This window comes from Malania oleifera, chromosome 4, assembly GCF_029873635.1.
Source record: "Malania oleifera isolate guangnan ecotype guangnan chromosome 4, ASM2987363v1, whole genome shotgun sequence".
In the NCBI taxonomy this organism is placed as follows: Eukaryota; Viridiplantae; Streptophyta; class Magnoliopsida; order Santalales; family Ximeniaceae; genus Malania; species Malania oleifera.
The window spans coordinates 49,674,648-49,696,267 of NC_080420.1; positions in this window are offsets into that span (position 1 = coordinate 49,674,648).

The following is a 21,620-nucleotide window of genomic DNA, read 5'->3' on the forward strand; positions in this document are numbered from 1 at the left end:
TAATTTAAAGGAATTTAAAGTGTTACTTTTTCTATTCACAATTGTACTCTTGAATTTAATTGCTTTCAATTGTTTTCCTTTATTTTGTCTTTCAATAATTAAATAAAAGAGACGACACCATTTTCCTAAAATAAGGACAAGTTAGTTGAACTAATGACTTGGTAATCTACACTTGTTTGATTTTAAAACAGTCATCAAGTGTTGACAACTTAAACGAGTCTTCAAAATCACACTACCAAACTTGGAAAAAGGAAGATTGGGTGTGAAACATTTGACCATATGTTTATAGCTTATGTAGAGCATAGTGCAACTTATAGGTTTTTGGTTATTAGAAGCAATTTACTAGATTATAACACAATATTAGAAACTGAAAATGCAAATTTCTTTGAACACATTTTTCACCTTTAAGATAATCAAGAGGGGATTATCTATAGATCTAATGTGGAAACCAAAATTGGAAATCCTTAAACAGAATTAAAGAGAAGCAAGAAAAAGAAAAAATAAATTTGGAGATGATATATCATTCGTTTTGTTTAATAGTGATCTACATTCTTATAATGAACTAATATCTTCTCCTAATGCAACTTTTTGGAAATAAGTCATTAATAATGAAGTTAAATTAACTATATTTAATCACACTTGGAAATTAGTAGACTTGCCTCTTTGTACTAAACCTACTTGTATGGATATTCGAAAAGAAAAATAAATCTAATGGGTCTATTGATAAATTTAAAGCACGTTTAGTTGCTAAAGGTTATACATGAAACATCAATGTGGATTATTTTGATACTTTTGCACTTGTGACTAGGATTTCTTCAATTGGAGCGATGCTCTAGCATCAATTTATAAACTTGTAATTCATTAAATGGATGTAAAAATTTCTTTCTTAAATGGTGACTTTGATGAAGAAATATATATATCACAACTTGGCCAAAAAAGCAAGTTTAAATGTTGATGTGGATAAGTGTGTATATACTAAGATTGAAAGCGGATCTTTTGTTATAATTAGTCTGTACGTTGGTGACATGCTAATTTTTGGGACTAATTGAGAAATAGTGGAAATAAATAAATCTTTTTTGAACTTCACATTTTGACATGAAAGACCTCATCTGGGCTAGTGACAATTACTAGAACAAATAATAGGATAGTGTTGTATCAAGAACATTACATAGAAAGATTACTTAAGATGTTTGGTCATTTTGATTCGGAACCTATTTTTAAGACCATTGGAATGCTTTGAAAAGACTGTTAAGATATTTGAGAGGTACCAAGGATTATATTATCGTGTAGTATTAAAGGAGTACAAAATTCACTAGTGGCTATGTCTTTATCCTAGAAGGGGGTGTTGTGTCTTAAAAATCATTTAGACAAACTTTTACAGCCCATGGAGTTTGAATCATTAGCTTAGTGCTTGTAGGAAGTGAAGCTGAGTGACTTAGAAATTTCTTAGTTGATATCTCTTATATAAGAAATAAGTTCCATCAATTTCTTAGCCGATACATTGTGATTACCAAGCTATAATAGCTTGTGCGAAAAATAAAATTTATCATAGGAAAAATAAGCATGTACGATTGAGCAAGAGAGTAATATCCCTGAATTATGTGAGATCAAAGATTAATTTAGTAGATTCTCTTATTAAACCACTAACAGAAAGCTATTCTGTGACTTATTGAGGAGAATGGAGCTTACGCCTTTAATCAAAGGTCAAAGGTGATGATAACCTAATCTATGTGATTTAAGATCCTTTGAAGTAGGTTCATATAACTAATAATAAGTCATCAATTGACCTAGTATGCATTAGTTTGAATTTATATGATGAGGATAGTGTAAGATTGCAATGTGTAAGGTTAAGTTCTTGATTTTAAAGAATTCTATAGCCCTTATGGATGGTGTGGTTAATTACAATATACTTGATGGTTTTACCTATATGAGTGTGGAGCGAGGTTGTTCCTATGTGATCTTAGGTAGGATTGGTAGAGCACTTATAAAATTTGGGCAAGGTGCATGGTTTATTTGCGACAATCCGCATTGAACAACTGAGTTTAAGATTATAATGTGGGTAGTAAGCTTGTTTGACTTGCAAGAAATTATGGTTTATTGAGACTTGAGGTTTCAGCATACTTTTGTGGGTCACAAATTATCTACTTGAGAGCCCTTCATATGTGTGTGCATACCTTAAGGCTTTGTGAATAAGTGAACGCCTAGACTCCCCCATGTGCACACGAGGTGAGACTTTGCCCATTCATTTGAGGATCCTGATTAGAAAGCGTTTCATCGGGCTTGTCACATGTGTACATTGTGCCAATTGATATCATAATTTTTTTCCTATCGAGTTACTTTATCTTCCACTAGTTTCCTCGCATTTCGAAGATCTCTAGCTTCCATATATTTAGTATATGGAGTCGCTATTTGAATTTTGTGCTCTTGGTCATTATCAAAATTGATATGGGTATACTCTTACTTCTCTTATTCTTTGTCTTATTTCCTTTTCCTGTCCATCTTTCCATATCCTCTCTCTCTCTCTCTCTCTCTCTCTCTCTCTCTCTCTCTCTCTCTCTCTCTCTCTTTCTCAGAGAGAGAGAGAGATAGGGGCAATGCGCACACACAATCTCCTACCCATTTATTTTATAATTCCTTCAAACTTGCTAACCTCTCCTTGGATACGGAAGTGATAGGTATCTTATTATTTCCGTTTACACCAAATTTTTAAAGTAAAAAAGGTCAAACAATTATGCACTAAATATGGGCCAGTGATTGTAAGATCGTCAACGTACACACGTGTAGCTTGATTTAACCACTATTTACACGTGTACATATCAACCGTTTTTAAAGGGTTTACAATAAAATAAATTTTTTTACGGAAGTCAATTATAAAAAAAAAATCGGGAATTCAAGCCAATAGTCTAACGTTCATACTTAAAAAATAAATACTTATTAATTTGAGAATTTTAAACCACTACACATCACATATCAACATAGTTCAAATAAAATAAGTTATGTGCGCTTATTTTTCTGTGCCCTAAAATCTTGCACCGAATTTGGGCGTGTTGATCGAGGTGCTCACATTTGGAATAAATATTTTCTATTTTTTAAAATATTCTAAAAATTACAAGAAAAAGAGTACTATCTAATTTAATCATAAATATTTTAAATAATATTGTTAATAAAATTGGAAAGTGGACTCCCCACGGAAGCTGTGGGCCTCTAGTGGGCCCCGCATTTATTTTAATTTTGAGATTCAGATTTATTACGTTTTCAACTTGAGGCCTTGGTCTGCACTTTGCACTGCATCCAAACTTAAAATGTGAGGAAATATTTTAATTGAACCCCCCAAATTAAAATTTCAAAACAATAAAAAGTAAATCATATTCAATGAGGGCATTGTAGTTCTCTCACAAGACTTGATTTTTAAAATGTTGAGTCTTTGATGTTTGGAAATTTGTGCCAATCTTACTTGGTTCTCAAGTGTATGAACCATTTCATGGTGGAAGGTGACTGCTACGGAATTAGAGAATATCCTCTAAATGTTCTGAAGAATTCATTGGAATGTGAAATGTCTACAAAATATATTTAATACCTACTTTTACTTCAGTCAATTTTAAATTTTATGAAAATTTAACTTTATAAACAAACATATTCTTAACATTTATCATTTTTTAGATGAAATTGTCTATTCTCATTCACTAATAATGATAATAACAATTAGATTAATAATGATATATCTTATTACAAATTTTCAATATTCATTAATAATATTTTTTTAAGTTTTTTTATTATTATTAAATATCGTTGTTGTTGTTTTTATTATTATAAAAATATTTTTTAAAAAATTATTTATTTATTTTTATCAAGTAATCATTGTTATTGTCATTGCTATATTATGTTCTTAAGGATTTAAATGGATATGGACGGCTTATAAAGTTTCTTGGTAATAAGAGGTGTTGGGTTTGATTCCGCATGATAGTTAATTCTTGATTTGTTAGGAGGGCTGGTTACATCCTCCCTTGGTTTGGTGCTGCCTAGGAGAGCCCAAAGGGGTTATCTAGGTTGAAATTCTAGATGATAAAAAAAGATATATTACTATCAATATTATTATCATTAGAAGGATTAAGCACCAATGTATAAATGGCAGATAAATGGTTATTTGATAAAAAATGAAGCATATTTTAAGGAATGGTGATGATGAGATTGAGATGGGGTAAAATGGATTCATTATGTTAATGGTTTTTTCCCGATTTGTTATTATTTTAAAATAATATATTAAATAATACCTTGTTTGGAAAAATATTTTTCAGAATGATGCGGACGTAATCTCGCTGTTTGGTTCAGCGAGATTTAAATTATTTCCCAAGAAAATTTCGTTGGATGATTCAATGAGATTTGCTTGCCACGCATTCACACACGATTGGGTAAGACCATTTAAATCTTGCTAGATGGTTCAACGAGATTTGTTACCCTTTAACTCCTCCTTGCCTGCCCTTCCTAACCTCATTTAATAACCTAATTAATTCTAAACTTATGAATGCATTAATGATGGCACGGATATTGACACTCTCTCACCCTCCCTTTATCCTAAATAAATTAATCAATTAATTATTATTTTTTGAAATATCACTCATTTATTGTATACAATTGATTCAATAAATGAGTGATATTTCAAAAAATAATAATTAATTGATTAATTTAATTAGGATAAAGGGAGGGTGAGAGGGCGTCAATATCCGAATAACGTGTCATCATTAATCCATTCATAAGTTTAGAATTAATTAGGTCATTAAATGGGGTTAGGGGTAGTAGGCAGGGAGGTTGAAGGACAACAAATCTCATTGGACCATCCACCGAGATTTAAACGGTCTGCCTAATCGTGTGTTGATGCGTGGCAAGCAAATCTCATTGGACCATCTAGCGAGATTTTCTTGGGAAATAAGCCGATGTTGACGCGTGACAAATCTCGTTGCTTGGTCAAGCAAGATTTCATCATTTTGAAAAATATTTTCCCGAACAGGGTATTATTTAATATATTATTTTAAAATAATGACAAACGGAGAAAAAACTCCATTATAGTAACTAACATTGAAGATGTAAGGGTATAGATAGAATCGTAGAATTCATAAAAATCGTAGAAGAAGGGAGAAAGGTAAGGAAGTGAGAGGACTTAGATTAGAAGAAGGGGAAAATAGGAGATAGGAGGGGATATATTGAGATAGAAGGAGAGAAAGAGATAAACAGAAAAAGAAGATAAAAGACACTTGGACCTGTTCTAGCACTGGCCTATTGCTTTATGTATTTCGAATTGATTTAGAGCTATCTTATAAGATAGTTTGTATCCCTATTTATACCCTTTTGGAGTCAAACCTACGTCAATTTTACAGTTCAAATTATAAATTTTATTAATCCATAGATCCAAATCATAAATTTGATATGTTACTAAACATTTAAAGCATAATCACAATAGGATCATTAACATTAAACATCCAATTATTATAGTTGACATTCATGCTTGTCTAATATTTATTTGCCTTGCTGCTTAATGACTAGGCATCCTAGATAAACTGGTAACAACTATTGTCTAATCATTGACTAGGAGATTAACATCGCTTGATGGCCACTTGGCTTTTGTCACCTAGGTGGCAACTTGATATTTTTGGGTCGTCTAGGTGACAAGTAACTTGCCTTGTCCAAACAATTTTTCCATTGTGAGCATTTCCTCTACAAGGGAGCGGGAAAGGGCTATGCAAACAATAGCATAATAGCCTACAGAATTCATGATGTTAGATCAGCTACAATGACAACATTCCAAACAAACAATTGTTATTAATGTTTGAAACCTCTTAACTTCGGCTCAACTTGCTTTGACATCAAAGTTAATAGTCTTTTCTACCAGAATATTATCGATAGGAATTTCTTCAAAAATCAGTTGATTTTTTGCTTTCCGACAATAGCAAGTTGAAGCTATCAAAATAAACCTACTTACATCACTCATACTTGTGTTACTTAATGATTGTAACCCTTGCAAATTATTTTTTCATATAAGAGAAGTCCCTTGGATGTTAAAACTCTTCACTGCAGAAATGTCCAAACCTTGGATAGTCAAAAAAACAAGCCATCTCTACAAACTTTGCATAGGAGGAATAGATTTTGCAAACAGCATTCGATATCTTGCCCCAATTAGTTACCCCCTTAAATGTGTGAAGCCTTTTTGAATCGTAGCCATATTGTTAAAGAAAATTTAGGTAATCTTATGAACATAGCAATAGACTATTATATTATATCAATGACTATTATTATTACTATTATTATTATTATTTGGATTAACAATAGTATCTTGTTTGGACTAATTTGTTGCCAACGTCAGCCGTGCCCACAGCTAACACTCAGGAGGTAAATCACGGATGTACAGCGCGAATGATGGGAATCGAACCCGGGCCATTGCGGTTACCAGCATGTTTTAAGGCTCGTCCTTATCATGTGGCCATATGCCCGGGTTTTTACTTTTGGAAAAACCAAAGCGAAAACATTATCGTACATTTGAGAGAACACGAAACCAAAACACTGCTAATTCACTCACATTCCTCTACCAATCTCTCTCCCGACCAAACACGCACATAGCAAATCCAATTGAAAAAACTGGGCGGTCGCAATCTCATCGGGAACACAACATTGCGAGGAAAAACGGATTTCATGCCCAAACATGTCTCCCCCCACGACCCATTCTCGCTTGTGAACCCAAAAAGATGAGATCGTTGAAATAAACAAACCCTGTTTTTTTCCTTTCGGGAATCGCTCCTTACTCCGCGATTTTGCAGAAACCAAGGGAAGATTTGTATGTGAGTGACTGAATGACACCGTTTCGGTCTCAGAAGAATGTTCTTCTTTCTTTCACGTGAATTGGGTACAACCCCACGAGCACGGAGCCTATTTCTTATGCACAAAATTTGAGTATATGTTTCGTCCCATATGCGAACTTAATCTCTCGGTCTGGCCAAACCCAATATTTTAAAGTTCGGATGCCGCGGGCTGCGCTGCTTGAGCCGCGGGCTGACGTTGGGCCGCGAGACCTTCAACTTCGGTGACCCCAAGCCCAAAGTGAGGTGGGCTGGGCTTTTGTAACTCCACTACCACTAAACACAAAATGTATAAGCTATTTTTAGGCCCATTTAGGGCCCAGTTACCTATGAGAAATTGGGTGTAGTGCATGGTTCTTCTCATTTTGTCCTTCTCAAGGGTATTAAACAACTGTTTCATATGTAAAAGCTTCACTTATTTTAACTATTAAAATGTTTATTTGTGAATTTAAATAAATATATATAAATAAATAAGTATAACATATTTCTACATTTTTTTCCTTTTTTTTTTTAAAAAATTTCTTTCAAAATTTCATTATTTTTTTTGGATTACGCACCGGGTATCCACGTGTCCGTTTTACGGTCCACGTGACTAATCTTGCGCCCCTTGAAGTTGACTCCACAACTCCAAAGAGAGGATAAATTCAGGAGTCCGGGGGCGGAAACGACCCGAGAGGGTTTGAACACCTGACCTCGTGAAAGACACTCCCACAGCCCTACTAGTGTTGGGCACATAGGGGAGAAGGCAAATTTTTTGGTTTTGTGACATTCCAATAGAAGTAAATTAAAAATATTTATAATTTTATTTTTTATAATTTATAATATAATATTGTAATGAAGTTCTTCTAGCCAAATTCAAACCAATTCAAATAGAAAGTTGGAGTTAACTCCAAAATATTCAAGATGGGACCAATAATCAATGTGCAACTAGAAGATGAGTTAGCGAATAAATAAGATTGAAAACCTAGATGTAAAGTTCTAAATCGATAATTATGAGTGTTTTCAATAATTAAAATCTTAGAAGAAGTGAATTTTAGAATTTATCAAGGATGAATTATTCATTGTCAAATACATGAATTAGACTACACAGATTCACTTTGGCATGAACTTGTTGTAACGATCATAAAAATAATATTTGAGTAAGTGTGATTCCAATAAAAAAAAAGTAATTAATAGATTAATTAAAATTAAATAATTAAATAATAATTATTAATTAAATAATATAATGTAATATAATATTATAATATTATAATATAATATATATATATATATATATGTATATATACTTAACTTAGGAGTAAATTCATTTCAAGAAAACCCCCCCAAAAATATCTCTCGTCTCTCTCTGCACTCTCTCCAGCCGTCTCTCTCTCTCTCAATTTCTTCGACGAATCTTGCGTCAATTGAAGAACGGAAAATACCCTTGGATTCCAAATTCGATCACCAACATTTTTACCGGAGTGGATTTGTCGTAGGAGCGTCGTAGACACCACTCCTAGAGTAAGGTAAGAAGAATAAATTATGTCATAAATTTTATAATTTAACCGATTAATATGTAATATGAATTATATGAGATTGCGAGCATTATATATACATTTTTCTAAATATTTTGACATATGTAAATTGGAGTTTGGATTATTATTATTATTATTATTATTATTATTATTATGAATTGATTAAATTGGTGTTTGTGAGCTTAGGGATTTGATAATAATAATTATTTTAAAATTGAACCGATTAAATTAAATTATATGATTTTTCTAAGTGTTATTAAAGTATGATTTTATTATTTAATTGTGTGGCATTAGATTATTTCAGATTATTGTATAAATTAAACCTATTGAGATCACGAGGATTGTTGATAGTAATGTTGTAATGACCTGCTTAACTTATCAAATAATAAACATATTTAAATATATGATCAACCCAACTCGTGAGCAATGGGGATAGACCATTTATAAACAGCGGAAACCTAAGTAGCAGTAAACATAAAATTACAACCATCCAACCATAAAACATAATATCAGAGTCTACTTACACCAAAATAACATACATATATGCTCAATCCTCCATAACATTCCAAATACAATTAGGATCTCACAATAAAATAATCCTGATTCTAATACAAAATCTTACCCTCCTAGTAGGGTAACTTAACAAACTCAACGCCAGCCACGACCTGTTGGTCTCTTAGGGTTTCCTCAAAAATTAATTAAATTCGGGGGTGAGACACTTCTCAATAAGAGAAAATAAACTAAATATAGTTGTGTAACAACATTAACATTTAATGCAATTATACATATACAGTACATTTTATATATTTGTAAACATTCATCATATCGTACTAAATAATCATATACTTTCATATTTGCTAATAAATCATATCGCTCATAAAACATCTGTTATAGCTGATAATACTGAAAACATACTCAGGATGAATAGCTAGTTGGTGTCATGTATTACGCCCCATAATGGGTTGTGCAGCCTGAAGGCGGGACCCGACAATGGCTGGCCGACCAGTGCCGAGTCAAAAATGTATGTAAGTACGATGGACTCGCCACATCCTGGTTCGGACTTCCAGGTGGACGTCTACACTCTACAATGAAAGCCACATCGACTATCTATCTCCCACCCTCTCGTGGGGTGGCTAGCACCAATCTTATCATAGATATATGATCTATAAGTTACGGTACCGTGTTCCTGAACTGAACTAAACTAACATCCGGATTCTGATATCATATAATACATGATATTATAGTATTTTTCATAATTTCATAAATACGACCTCGGCCCGAAAATCATTTCATAAATACGGCCTCGCGCCGAAATCATTTCATACATATCATTCTGAAAATAAATCAATTATCATGTACTTATCAAAATCATCCTAATATACTGTATCTTTTCATAATTCCTGAAAACATGTTTTATTAGTAAAATTTGTCATATAATTACTTTTCATAAAAAATAACATTCATGTCACACAAAATTGAATAATTTTGTACATTTCATTCTAAAATCATATTTTCTGTATATTAGTAGTATTTTCCCAATAACATACATTTTCTCAATAATATTCCAATATTATGTAAGCTTTCCTGAATATTAATTTACCGATAAATAATAATAATATGCGTGGAAAATAACTGCTTTAATTTATTCCCCTACCTAGCAACTAAAAAACCCCTATGAATTTCTGGACTCACACCCGTAGGATTTCCTGATCAATCCCTGAAAATGAAAACTCCCAATACTAAATTTCAGTATTTTCACGTGAATATCATTTCCTATAATTACAAAAAGACCAAATTCGGCATAAAAAACCTTACCTTGATTCGGGGACGAATTCCAACTTACTCCCGCCAACGATCCACTCCGGTAAAAATGGAGAGAACTTCTCCAAGAGCGTCGTGGTGGCTTCAAATCGTCGAACTGGCGAAAATCCGGCCCGAAATCGAAGAGAGAGAAGAGAGGAACCGTAGAGGAGAGAGAAAAAGTGAGAGATTTTTGATTTTCTGCAATTAAATCCGAGTTTTACACTATTTATACTAGTGACTTCGTCGACGAGCAACGTCACCTCGTCGATGAGGTCAATAGTAATTTCATCGACGAGCTCTTTCCTTCGTCGACAAAATTCAGAGCCGCCCCAAAAACCTCTCAGTATTTTCTCATCACTGAAACTTGTCTTCGTCGACGAGGCCCTCTTGTACCCTCGTTGACGAGTCTCCTGCTTTCGTCGACGAGGATTTGATAATTTTCTTGGTTGATTACTTCCTAAAATGCAACGTCGTTGACGAACACTTCACGTTTGTCTACGAAGTCTGCTACCTCCTTCTGTTTTTGTTTCCATTTTCCTCTCTTTTATTATTTAAATACCAGTATTCCTCGGGTCATTACATTCTCCTCTCCTTATAAAATTTCGTCCTCGAAATTTACTATTCATATAATTCATCATTCCTTAATAGAAAAAATGGTCTACTTATTTTATTACTTGCCCTCACTTATGGCGGAGGAATACCGTGGTTACATTTCAAGTCCTGGAAGATTACATAAAGCAAAAGAAAATTCCCCTAAAACTAACATACACTTACTACTAGAATATTACATGTACCTGCAAAAGAAACATAACATATTTACTCACATTTTCCAATTACATCTGAACTTCTTGGAACAATTGTGGGTACTTTAGTCTAATCTATTCCTCAAGCTCCCAAGAAGTCTCTTCTATTGCATGATTCCTCCATAGAACCTTTACTAGAGGAATCTTCTTATTACGTAGTTTCTGTTCCCTTTTGTCCAAAATCTACACTAGTACCTCCTCATAAACTAGCGAATCACTGAACTCTAACTCACCATAGCTGATAATATGAAAAGGATTTGGGACGTATTTCCTCAACATGGATACATGGAATACGTCGTGCATCCTGGATAGTGTAGGTGGCAAAGCTACCCTATAGGCCATTGGCCCCACTTTCTCTAAAATCTCAAACGGATTGATAAACCTAGGGCTAAGTTTACCCTTTCTACCAAACCTCATAACCCCTTTTAACGGAACTATCTTCAAAAATACATGATCACTCACATCGAACTCCAAATTCCTGTGGCGATTGTCAGCATAACTCTTTTGTCGGCTCTGAGCTGCACTGATTCTATCTCTAATGAGCTGAACTTTATCGTATGCTTGCTGTACCAGCTCTGGCCCCACAACTCGCCGTTCACCCATCTTGTTCCAATATAAAGGAGATCGACATCTCCTGCCATACAATGCCTCAAATGGTGCCATAACAATGCTGGCCTGAAAGCTGTTATTATACGAAAATTCCACCAGCAGCATGAACTGAGTCCAATTACCCCCAAAATTTAAAACACATGCTCGGAGCATATCTTCTAGTATCTGTATCGTCATCTCAGTTTACCCATCTGATTGAGGATGGAATGTTGTGCTAAACGATAGCTGAGACCTAAGAGCTTCCTGCAAACTTTTCTAGAACCGTAAAGTGAAACGCGGGTCTCGATCTGACACAATAGATACGGGCACTCCATGAGAACGAACTATCTCCTTAACGTAAATCTCAGCTAAACGGTTGAGGGAATAATTGATCTTGATAGAGAGGAAATGGGCGGTCTTAGTTAACTGGTCTACTATCACCCAAATCGCATTCTGGCCATGCGATATCGACGCCAGTCCTGACACGAAGTCCATGGATATATGATCCCACTTCCACTCTAAGATAAATAACGGTTGCAACTGACCCGCTGGCCTCTACTGCTTAGCTTTTACCTGCTGGCACGTCAAGCACTGGGCTACATACTTGGCAATCTCTCTCTTCGTATCACTCCACCAATAAAACTCTCGCAGATCCCTATACATTTCGTATTTCCGGAATGGACTATATACAAAGATCTGTGAGCCTCCTCTAAAATAGTCTTCCTAATGTCAGTATCGAAAGGAACGCATAATCTGGAACGAAATCGCAATGCTCTATCGTTTGCAATATTGAATTCCTCCCCTTGACCACTTTGCACTCTGTCCATTACCTCTACTAATTCTGGGTCTTCTTTCTGGGTAACTTTAATTATTTCCTGCAGAGTAGGTTGTACCACTAGACTAGAAATATATATTTGTGGGTCACTCTCACCAACTCGATGCTAAGTCTCTCAAGATCCATCATAATCGAATGCTGGATCTCAATGCTGATTCCCCAGATTTTCTACTCAGTGCATCAGCTACCACATTTGCTTTCCCTAGGTGGTAACTAATAGTATAATCAAAATCTTTAATTAACTCTAACCACTTTCTTTGTCTCATATTCAGTTCCTTCTGAGCGAAGAAATATTTTAAGCTCTTGTAATCGGAGAAAATCTCACACTACTCTCCATACAGGTAATGCCACCAAATTTTCAATGCGTGTACCACTGCAACCAACTCAAGATCGTGGGTATGGTAGTTCTTTTCATAGTCTTTTAACTGTTTGGACCCATACGCCACCACCCTGCCATGCTGTATCAATACACAGCCAAGTCCCTTCAGGGATGCATCACTGTAGATAGTATAACCCTTATCCCCTGACGGGATGATCAGTACTGGCGCCATGACTAGCCTCTGCTTCAATTCTTGAAAAATCTGCTCATAGCTGTCGTCCCATTCAAATCTAGCATTTTTCCTAGTCAGTCGTCTTAGAGGCCCTGATAAAGCTGAAAACCCCTCTACAAAACGACGGTAGTACCCAGCTAGCCCCAAGAAACTCCTAATCTCCTGGACGTTCCTCGGTTTAACCCAATTCACTACCGCCTCAATTTTACTAGGATCCACAGAAATTCCATCTCCTGAGATAATATGTCCCAAAAATACAACTTTATCGAGCCAAAAGTCACATTTACTGAACTTGACATACAATTTTTTTTCCTAAGCATCTACAAATTAAATGTATCTCGTGCTCCTCATAGCTCCTCGAACAGACCAGTACATCATCAATAAAAACAACAACAAACTGATCTAAATATGGATGAAAAATCTTATTCATCAAATCCATAAATATCGCAGGTGCATTCAAAAGACCAAATGGCATAGCAAAGAACTCGTAAGGCCCATATCTAGTCCCGAAAGCCGTCTTCGATACATCTTCTACTCTCACCTTTACCTGATGGTAGCCTGACCTGAGATCGATCTTGGAATACACTCGTGTACCTTGGAGCTACTCAAACAAATCGTCGATATGGGGTAGTGGATACTTGTTCTTGATGGTCACTTTATTAATCTCCCTGTAATCTATGCACATCCTCATAGACCCGTCTTTCTTCTTTACGAATAGTACTGGAACTTCCCAAGGTGATACATTAGGTCGTATGAAGCCCTTATCAAGTAAATCCTGCAACTGATCTTTCAGTTTTGCCAACTCTGCTAGCGCCATTCGGTATAGTGCTTTAAAGATTGGCGCTGTACCTGGAAGTAGCTTAATGGGAAAATCTACCTTTCGATTAGGTGGCAGACTCGGTAATTCATATGGAAACACATTAGTAAATTCTTTCACCACAGGTGATAAGCTTCAATTCATTTTCTGACATTTCCTTCACAAAAGCCACAAATCCCTGACAACCACTTTGGAGCAACCTCCTCGCCTGAACAACTGAAACCATTTGAGGTAAAGATTGTACTCGTGACACTGTAAATCTGAATTTTGGTTTCCCTGGAGGTCTGAATATCACTTCTCTTGCACAACAGTCTATAATAGTAGAATTAGCTGTTAGCCAATCCATGCCGAAGATGACATCAAACTCGTGCATATCCAGCATCACCAAATCAGCGGATAAAATTCTCCCCTAAACATCAACTGGACAACCATGAAGCATCCTACTACATTTCACTGCTGACCTGGTCGGTGTAGCCACTAATAATTCAACATCTAGTGCTTGGGTTTCAACCCCACACAATTTAACACACTCCAAGGACACAAACGAGTGTGTGGCACCAAAATCAAAAAGTGCAATAACTTTAAATGAAAACATATTAACTGTACCTGTCACTACGTCGCCGGTCGCCTTAGCATTGCCTGACGTCAAAGCGAAAACCCTGGCTGGGGCAATATTCCTCTGCTGGCCTCCACATGGCGCCTGGTAGCCTCCCCGAGCAGGTCTAGGAGCAGGAGTAGGAGCTGCACCAATCTGAGCCTAACAATCCCTCATCATATGCCCTGGCTCCCCACACCATTAGCAGACACCTCGTTGGACACGACACTCCCCCAAGTGTCTCTTCCCGCAAGACGGGCAAGCTAGAGATGGCTGCACACCCTGAAAATCGCGATTCCCGGTCTCCTGTCTCCAGTCTCTGTAATAGCCACCTCTCTTACACGAACCACGGCCGACTCCCTGCTGGGAACTGGAAGGTGCGGATCTCTTCTTTTGTCTCTACTCCTCAGCCTCTAACCGCTCTCCAATCTCTATTATAGTGGCTCTATCCACCACCTCAGCAAAATCATGCAACTTCAATATCGATACCTGCTTATATATTTCTTTCCTCAAGCCTCTCTCAAACTGCCATACCTTCTTTGCTTCATCTGGTATGATGTACGGGGCGAAGCGGGATAATTCGATGAACGTCATCGCGTACTGTTGTACGGTTTGCTGTTCCTGCTTCAGATTTAAGAACTCCTCAATCTTTGCTTCCCTAGACGAGGCTGGAAAATACTTGTCGAAGAATGTTTCTTTAAACCGCTCCCATGTCATCTCCACAGGTACTGTCTTTTTCTGCTCTAAAAGTTTCACCGTTGTCCACCACCTCTCAGCCTCTTCAGTCAGTCTGTAGGTAGCAAACAACATCCTCTGCTCCTCTGAAACACTGCAGCACTATAAATATTTTCTCTATCTCCTGCACCCAATTTTCAGCGATTGCAGGATCTGTTCCGATTCATCTTAATGAATTTCTCTATCGAGCTACCGTGGCCTTCCAACAGACCACCCTGTTCCCTCGAACTCCTAACTATTTCTGCCATTACTTGCTGTGCCACGCTACGCAAAACTGCATCCGAATCACTGCCTGCGGCGCCTGAGGGTCTGACACCCTCATTCCCACTAGCGTGGGAACTACTGCCACTAAGGTCCATCCTGAAAAACAAATAACTTAACTCAGAACCCCCTTTACTGTACATATTATCCAACTCATATAATATATTCTCCTAATTAATTCATCTCTTTTGATCTTAATTCAAGGTTCAATCCTGCAACCTAGATACCCAACCCGATGATAGTTTACCATGACCTTCCTGAAATTGTCACCCTAGGAAAATCACACAAACCACCACGGAAGTCCTGCATCTAGACTACAAAACCAGACCTCAAATCCCCTTATCCTATACTTTGGTATTATTACTGCTGCACTCTAGAGTTTACAGAACCTAGTATCCTAGACTCTGAATCCAAACTGTAATGACGTGCTTAACTTATCGAATAATAAGCATATTTAAATTTATGATCAACCCAACCCGTGGGCAATGGGGATAAACCAGTCATAAACAGCGGAAACCTAAGCAGCAGTAAGTATAAAATTACAACCATTCAACCATAAAGCATAATATCAGAGTCTACTTACACCAAAATAACATACATATATGTTTAATCTCCTATAACATTCCAAATACAACTAGGATCTCATAACAAAATAATCCTGATTCTAGTACAAAATCTTACCCTCCTAGTAGGGTAACTTAAAAAACTTAATGGCGGCCACAACGCGCCGATCTCTCAGGGTCTCCTGAAAAATTAATTAAATTCGGGGGTAAGACACTTCTTAGTAAGGAAAAATAAACTAAATACAACTGTGTGACAACATGAACATTTAATGCAATTATACATATACAGTACATTTTATATATCTGTAAACATTCATCATATCGTATTGAATAATCATATACTTTCATATTTGCTAATAAATCATATTGCTCATAAAACATCTATTATAGCTGATAATATTGAAAACGTACCCAGGATGAATAGCTAACTGGTGTCATAAATTACCCCCTATGACGGGCTGTGCAGCCCGAAGGCGGGACTTGACAATGGCTGACCGACCACTACCGAGTCAAAAATGTATGTAAGTATGATGGGCCCGCCACACCCTAGTCCGGACTGCCAGGTGGATGTCTACACTCTACACTGAAAGCCACATCGACTATCCATCTTTCACCCCCTCGTGGGGTGGCTAGCACTAATATGATCATAGATATATGATCTATAAGCTACGGTACGGTGCTCCTGAACTGAAATAAACTAACATCCAGGTTCTGATATCATATAATACATGATATTATAACATTTTTCATAATTTCATAAATATGGCCTCGCGCCGAAAATCATTTCATAAATACGGTCTCGCTAACATCATTTCATAAATACGACCTTGCACCGAACATTTCATAAATACGGTCTCACGCCGAAATCATTTCATATATATATATATATATATATATATATATATACGGCCTCCCACCGAAATCATTTCATACATATTATTATGAAAATAAATCAATTATCATGTACTTATCAAAATCATCATAATATACTGTATCTTTTCATAACTCCTAAAAACATGCTTTATTCATAAAATTTGTCATATCATTACTTTTCATGAAAAATAGCATTCATGCCACACAAAGTTGAATAATTCCATACATTTCATTCTAAAATCACATTTTCCGTATAATAATAGTATTTTCCAAATAACATATATTTTCCCAATAATATTCAAATATTATGCATGTTTTGCTGAAAATTAATTTACCGATAAATAATAATAATACACATGGAAAATAATTGCTTTAGTTTATTTCCTTACCTGACAACTAAAAAGCCCTTATGAATTCCTGGACTCACACCCGTAAGATTTCCTTATCAATACCCTGAAAATGAAAACTTCAAGTACTAAACTTTAGAATTTTCACGTGAATATCATTTCCTATAACTATGAAAAGACCAAATTCGGCATAAAAAGCCTTACCTTGATTCAGGGACGAATTCCAACATGCTCCCACCAACGATCCGTTCTGGTAAAAATGGAGAGAACTTCTCTAGGAGCGTCGTGGTGGCTTCAGATCCTCGAACCAGCGAAAATTCAGCCCGAAATCGAAGAGAGAGGAGAGAGGAACCATAGAGGAGAGAGAAAAAGTGAGAGATTTTTGATTTTCTGCAATTAAATCTAAGTTTTACACTATTTATATTAGTGGCTTCATCGACGAGCCATGTTACCTCATCGACGAGCTCTTTCCTTCTTTGGCGAAATTCAGAGTCGCCCCAATAACCTCTCGGTATTTTCTCATCGACGAAACTTGTCTTCGTCAATGAGGCCCTCTTGTACCCTCATTGACGAGTCTCCTGCTTTTGTCGATGAGGACCTGATCATTTTCTTGGTTCATTACTTCCCAAAATGTAACGTCGTCGAGATGAAATCTTCCACCTCCTTCTATTTCTGTTTTCCTTTTCCTCTCTCTTATTATTTAAATACCATTATTCCTCAGTTCATTACAAATGTGGGTATACCTTTATGAATATGGTACCATGGTATTGTGCAATTGTATATCTGAAGGATATGTTTGGTGATATCAAGGCGAAGGGGAACACGATCTTGATTACGGGACTCTGATCCTCAGGAGTTAGCTTGAGGGCTTGTTGGTGGGGGACGATGATACATAATGCCTCACAACGAGTGCCTGGTTATGCACTAGATGTGGTCACCAAAAGATAGAATTGCTTATACGTAAACATGATCCAAGGAATGAGGAGATAGAAATATTGGTTTATGGAATTGCTTAGTTGTTTTATATGTAAATATGAATGTTACAGTATTAAATGTTATTTATATATATTTGATACACTAAAACTCATTGGCTACACATTGATGATAATTTATTCCACTTATTGAGAGGTGTCTCACCCCATCATTATCAAATATTTTTCAAATGCCTTGTGGAGTATGACAGGAATTAGAGTAGCACAATGGAGGCGTGGGTGGGATAAAAGGTCTTTAGCTAGAATTGTTAGTATTTTATTTATATTTTTGATGACCTCATAACCTTATTATTGGAATTGGTGTGATCCCAAGAGGGGGATGAATTGGGTTTTAAAACATTTTTCGCTAATTTAAACAATTATGCTGATTCACCACAGTTTATATCCCATTCAATATTGAAAACGTGTATGTACAACGATTAAACTATCAGTATGTGTATACATACACGTGTGCTGCATATCTCATTTAAATTAGTTCTATGTACATGCAAGATGGTTATAACAAAACATGTACAAGCATACACATACTAAAATTTAAGTGCAGGAATTTAAATAAGATAGAGAGAGAATGACACACAAATTTGTTAATAAGGTTCGGCTAATACTGCCTATGTCCCCGCCTTGGGCATACCCCCCAAGGATTCCACTATACCTGCTCACTTAACTGTACGGAGTAGAAGCCTTTTACATCCTCTCTTTACGGGGTAAGGAAAATCCCAGTTCAATTTTTGGGCTGAACCGAATTAGTCTCACTTACGGGGCTGAGACTCTGGGTCTCATTTACGGCACTGAGACTCCCTAGTTCAATTAACAAGATGAACCCAACAATTACAATAAAAAAAATTTTTGTATATAAAACATGCTTCTGAAATACAAGCAGAGATGTACACGATAAAGCTCTAAATATATGCACTCTTTTATAATATGATTTATGCTCAGTAGAGAAATGGTGTTTTTCTAAATAAATATTCTAATCTTTGAAGAAAGATATATATGATAAAATGTTTCAAAGATTTAAACCCTGATAAAATATTCTCCTAAAAATAGTTTTCAAATGCACCGGAGAATCAAGGGGTTTGCTCTAAAAGTAGTTTTGCAAAAACTAATATGTAAGAACTTTGATATTATATGAAACATGCAATAAATTTCAAAGATCAATAAAACAAATATTTTCTCCAATGAAGATTTGCAGTAATATTGTTTGGAGAAGATAGGATTTATGCTCAAAACGTTTTTGTAATAACCACACTTTAAAAATAACAGCCCAATAAAAATACTTTCTTAAAAAGAATGTTTTCAACAAAAGAGTCAAAGAGAGTTTGGAGAGTATGAAAAGATTTGACCCCAAAATGATTTTTCAAGTAAAAGAGTATGTGTGGGAACTTTAATCAAAGTTGTTAATTTGGAGTTATGAGGGGGTATTTATAGACTTTATGAAAATTTTGACTGTTGGGGACATGCTTGGTATTTTGAAAAAGTTAAATTAAAAGTTAATTACATTTTAGCATTTTAAAAAGATTTCAACCCGAGTGCACTGGTCGACCGGACGCGAGGTTCGGTTGACCAAGTGACAAAGTTTAGTCGATTGGGAGAAATTTGAACTAAGAGTTCGGTCAACCAGACTAAGGGTCCCAATGGCAATTTTTCCATTTCTGTGTGGTTCGGTCGACCAGGAGATCTTGAATTGTGAAGTTCGGTCGATCAGATAGTTGGATTCTCCCACGTAGGGGTTCGGTCGACTAGGGCGTTGCCCATATAAATTTGGTCAGTCAACCGAGAAGTCAAAGGTTGACCTGATGGGAGTTTGGTCGACCAAGTTATATGAACTTGGCACGGTATGGTCGACCGAACTATGGTCAAAATGTTAATCATTAACCGGTTTAGTCGACCGAGTGATTTACACTGTGAAAGTTTGGTTGACCGAACATGCATTTTTAATGCATTTCGATTCTAATCCCTTTGTATATAAATCCTATTCATATGATGATTAAATTTAAGAAGATAGGGCATATTTTTATAAATTATAGGGAGTTGTAAGGTCAGTCTAGGTCTTCTTTAGGACATCGCAAAAATTCGGCATCGGTCGACCGAAGGGTGCCCTAAGGTCATTCGGTCCCTATGGTCATTCTACGGTCATCTGAGCATTTAAAACATATCATGCAAGATGTATGCATTATTATAGACCAAATATAAAAATAAATGCATATACAAGTAAAAACAAATGTCTTCTTTATCTTCTTTCCTCTTAAATCTTCATGGAAAATGCTAGGAGAGTGTAAGCTTTATGTTCTTGCTGGCATCCATTTTTTAGTATCTTATGTTTGTATTGAAATGAAAACCTGTTCACATACTAAAAGCATACATAAGATACTAGTGCTTTGTCAGTATCAAAATAGGGATCAGACTTAAAAAGTCAACACTTATTGTAGTATTGGGATTTTTATTGTAATAAAGGTTAATTTTTAGCATTTTGGTAATTGTTATGGAGATCTTCCGCTGTTTTATTATATGATATTAGATATTTATTTTAAATAACACTCCGGACCCCAGTTTTAGGTTCGAGGCATTACATTGTGGTATTAAAGCTAAGGATATAAATTCTATAGACTCTAAGAATGATTATTAACAGAGTATAGGTATAAACTAAGATAAGGGTAGGAATGGGTAGGTTAAGATATTTTCTAGTGTTAGGCGTTAACAATAGATTTTATTTAGGATTATATTTAACAAATTTTGAGAGTGAAATTTCTATAAGGAGAGGAGAATGTAACGACCCCAAAAATAATATGTAAGTGTGACTCCAAAATTTTTTTTTAAAAATTATTTAATTAATTAAATAATAAATGATAATTATTAATTAAATAATATAATATAATATAATAATATAATTTTATATATATATAAAGGCTATCTTCCTTCCTCAAGATTACAGAGAGCATTCGTCGCTCTCTCCCCGCCTCTCTTCTCCGCCACTTCTCGCTCTCTCTCTTCGATTTTCTCAGTTAAACATGCGCCGATTGGAGAACGGAAAATACCCTTGGATTCCATTCTCTACCACTGACATTTTAACTAGAATAAATTTATCGTAGAGCGTTATAGACACCACTTGTGGGGTGAGGTAAGGGGAATAAATTATGTCAGAAATTTTTATAATTTAATCGATTAAATTGTAATATAAAATTACAGGAATTATATACACATTTTTCCTGAATATTTTGGTATATGAAAATTGGATTTTAGATTATTATTATTATTATTATTATTATTATTATTATTATTATTATTATTATTATTATTATAAGTTAATTAAATGGTTGTTTATGAGCTTAGGGATTTTATAATAATTTTTATTTTAAAGTTGAACTGATTGAATTAAAGTATTTGATTTTTGATAGTAGATTTTCTAAATGATTTGAGCTGTTGAAATTATTAGTTTGAGTTGTTAATATATGTTTTGGTAAAGGATTAAAGTGAGTAGGGTTGGTTACTCCGTTTATT